The sequence below is a fragment of the Micropterus dolomieu genome, linkage group LG02 (genome assembly GCF_021292245.1).
Source record: "Micropterus dolomieu isolate WLL.071019.BEF.003 ecotype Adirondacks linkage group LG02, ASM2129224v1, whole genome shotgun sequence".
Classification (NCBI taxonomy): Eukaryota; Metazoa; Chordata; class Actinopteri; order Centrarchiformes; family Centrarchidae; genus Micropterus; species Micropterus dolomieu.
In genome coordinates, this window is record NC_060151.1 from 32,267,875 (window position 1) to 32,272,253 (window position 4,379).

The following is a 4,379-nucleotide window of genomic DNA, read 5'->3' on the forward strand; positions in this document are numbered from 1 at the left end:
TGGAGGAAATTATTTGACATAAATTTTTTAACTTCACAAAGGCAGTTGTTAAGTGAACTCAGCATTCCAGGGTCTGTGGATCTGACGGGCAAGTATATTTGTGTGTCATCAGCATAAATATGAAAAGAAATGCCATGTTTATGGATAATATGTCCAAGGGGAAGCAGATACAAGGAAAACAAAATGGGTCCTAAGACCGACCCCTGAGGCACACCATATTTAACTGGACAGAATGAAGAGACATAGTTGTTTACAGACACACAAAACTTCCTATTTGACAGGTAGGATGAAAACCATTCTAGGGCAGTACCAGAGATCCCCACCCAGTGCCTCAGTCTGTCTAACATGATGTTGTGATCAATGGTGTCAAAAGCAGCGCTAAGGTCCAGGAGTAACAGGACTGAGCACATACCTTCATCAGCAGACATTAAAAGGTCATTGGTGACTTTAAGCAGGGCAGTCTCAGTGCTGTGGCACTTCCTGAAACCAGACTGAAACTTTTCAAATATTTAGTTATTTTCCAGTACAGTGAGCAGCTGTTTGGACACAATTCTTTCTAGAATCTTTGCAATAAAGGTTTCAGTTTTGAAAACTAAAATTATGTGGGAGGGAGGGATCTAAACCAGGTTTCTTTAAAAGTGGGTTCACACAAGCTGTTTTAAAATGATCAGGGACACAACCAGTAGATAGGGAGCTGTTGAAAACAGAGATCAAAAGGGGCCCAACAGAATCCATTACTTTCAGTAAAAACTTTGTAGGTCTTACATCAAGTGGGCTGGACGACACTCATTTGTGATACTGATTAAAACAGTGAATAAATTCATCCACATTCCTGTGACCAAAAGCCCACCTGTGCCTTACAGGCCTGTAGCTTGATCCCACAGTGATGTGGGATATGTTGGTGTTGGTATGTGGCATCAATCAATCCGGATTGAGCAGACCTTTCATTTGATACCCTGGATGTCTACGAGACCGTGAAAAAGACTGTGTGTTTTAAAGTGGCACTTCTTGTGCTCTGCAGAAAAAGACGAGAGACGACAGACACAGCTCCCAGGTATTGCACAATAATCAAGATGGCGCCCAGATAAATTTTTTAACAATTCGGCTGATTTTTGGACTGAAAACGGCAAAAATCGCAAAATTAAGTCAGCGGTTTTGACAATCGCATGCTGCCCCTGGTACCGGGGGCGTCTGTGTTCAACTTAAAGAATCTGTAAATACTAAAATCTCTATGTCCTGTCACACACCTGGAATGAACTTTCGGTTTTATTATCTGTTTCTTGTGTATTACAGTTTTTTTTTTTGTTTTTCTTTTGCTAACCTAATCAGCCCAAACTCCTCACAAAGTCAGAGAAGCCGAAGTGTAAAGCTGGAAATGTGCTTGTTTTTCAGCAGATCTGGTTCAGGGGGTTGGTACATGAGTTACAGGCTGCGTTTCTGTGGAAACAATGCAGAGAAACTGGACTGCAGCACTGACTGGAAACTTTGGGATCTTTGGGAATAACATCGTGTTGATTGAACATGATGATATATGGCCACTGATGGAACCTGAGACACTGAAAGAAAAAACTCTGAATGTTTCCCAACTCTTTAACTATCAGACAATCAGCAGAGATAAACCTGTTGTAATTTTAATGTATTCAGCAGCTTACTCACAGACACCATGTCCATATTTGGTCACTGCTGAGCCTCAGAAATGTGCAGCTTCATGGTTTGCATGAGGAAACGTGCGAGTATAGGTAGTGCTGGTTTGTGGAAGCTGCTGGAGACTCTGCAGACATCAGCCTCACAGACACAGGTAAGTCTTCTTCCTCTTCTTCTAAAAAAGAAGAATACAAATTCCAAGGATGTGTTTCGATTATGTCAGGAACCGTTCATCCAATCGACTTCAAACATGTCGGGCGCGTTGCTGTGGACCCAAGAGAGTGCTCTGTCGCGTTTGGTGCAATTTGAACACACAATGCGTTAAGAATGGGGAAAAAATACAGTAAAGAACTGCGCTGAGCGGAGCACTGCTGCAGCGTTACTGCGGTCCTACTCGGCTCTGCAACAGCAAAAACGAAGGCATCACGATGACTTGGTCTCTCTTTTGGCCACAATAACCTTGATGGTTGTGAGTTCTTCAACAGAAATAGGCTTGGTAGAGCAGGTGGAGGAGTGTGTCTGTGTGTAGATTCAGGACAACTCATTATTGAAGATGGTCTCTCAGATTCATTGAGATAATGAGAACAACAGTATAGTATATTTATTTATCAGCCTCTAGACTCTGACTTTGACACTTTCAAAACTAAATTGGATGAACTTTTACATCTCTAAATAAAAATAGTGTTGTTCTCGGGACGTTAACATCGATATTTCTAATATGATTTCATTGACACTCTTCATCTTTTTCCCCACCATAGACACAAAAACTAGAGTAACGGAATCCAGCAGGTCAATTATTAACAGCACATGTATGGATTCACTTTCAGACATTACCGATCATTTTGTTTCTAGTGTACTTCCCATTGATCTAGGTAAAAACATTGATTCACGTCCGAAAACAAAAGTTTAAATTTTGATGGGAAAACATTAAAAGAACTCTGGAAAAATCTGAAAGCCAAAACCTTGGTTTCAGTCTGCAAAGATCCAGACACTGCGTTCAATGTTCTAATTGATGAAATAAATGAGTCCATTGATCGCACCATGCCTGAACAGAACATTAAAAGTGGCGCTGCAACTCACTGAACTTTGTGCTGACAAATGAGTGCTGCTAACCCTGGAGTGCAGACTGCAACGGGAACTCTGTACAATGTTAAAATCAAGAAAGTCCCTCGTTTTAAGTATCGTACCCCAGCCAATGTTTAGCTAGCTGTACTATCAGAGTGGTTTGAAATTAAAAAAATGCATCACATGTTGAGTCCCAAACAGCCGCCTACCTCCTTTACTGGCCTGGTGTGGGAACACGTTCTGACAAACGCCTGCTAGATTCTCCACGATTCAATAGTTCATTTCATTCAAAGGAAACAACGAGCCCTAAAGTCTGATTTACCGGTGTAACCTGCCCGGTACAAGAGAGGAAAACTCCCGTTACCTTTGAAGCCTTGTTAAGTCCGAATGTGTCCGTTCCTGATTATTTATCTTCCTTTGGTCTGTGAGGGGCCTCCGATCAAAAGAATCAAAACAGCTTTTCATAAAAAGTAGCGAATCCTGTCGTGTGAAGTCCGTCGCTCCCTGTCTGCTAACTTCTCTCATCCTGCAGCCTGTTGTTGTTGTTGTTTTCGTGGTGACTTCAAAATAAAGGAGCTAGATCTACTGAATGACGTGTATTTGATATTATTTGATCATTTTTATACAAGTATTCATAGTAGTTTCAGTTTTGTGCAAAATGTCCCAAATATAGGCAGTGTCAATTCAGTGATCTTAGCAAAACAAAGCACGAGTCAAACAACTGAATCTGCAACAGTTTAGATGCTAAACAAAATACAGCAACGTTACAACGTTTATCTGTAGAGCCCTATCATACACAATGCAGCTCAAAGCACTTCCAACAAAAAGAGGTGATAAACAGGAAGCAGGAAATGACCACCAGAGCAAGACTGACCTCGGCGTGTTGTACAAAACCTCGTACGGACAGAAGGTAGTTACAGTTTTTATCAATAGCTGAAACACAACGAATGCCTCCGTATTTCATTTACATCACATTTGTATTCCTTCATGTAAGAAACCAAACAACAACAAGGAAACATCCTGCAGCTGCCTGGCTCCTCCTTCAGCTCCTCCTCCTCCACTTTCTCCTCCTACTCCACTTTCTCCTCCTCCTCCATCTGCTCTTTCTCCTCCTCCTCCTCCTCCACTTTCTCCTCCTCCTCCACTTTCTCCTCCTCCTCCATCTGCTCTTTCTCCTCCTCCTCCTCCACTTTCTCCTCCTACTCCACTTTCTCCTCCTACTCCACTTTCTCCTCCTCCTCCACTTTCTCCTCCTACTCCACTTTCTCCTCCTCCTCCACTTTCTCCTCCTCCTCCACTTTCTCCTCCTCCTCCATCTGCTCTTTCTCCTCCTCCTCCTCCACTTTCTCCTCCTCCTCCTCCACTTTCTCCTCCTCCTCCTCCACTTTCTCCTCCTCCTCCATCTCCACTTTCTCCTCCTCCTCCACTTTCTCCTCCTCCTCCACTTTCTCCTCCTCCTCCATCTGCTCTTTCTCCTCCTCCTCCTCCACTTTCTCCTCCTACTCCACTTTCTCCTCCTCCTCCACTTTCTCCTCCTCCTCCATCTGCTCTTTCTCCTCCTCCTACTCCACTTTCTCCTCCTCCTCCACTTTCTCCTCCTCCTCCATCTCCTCTTTCTCCTCCTCCTCCTCCACTTTCTCCTCCTCCTCCATCTCCTCTTTCTCCTCCTC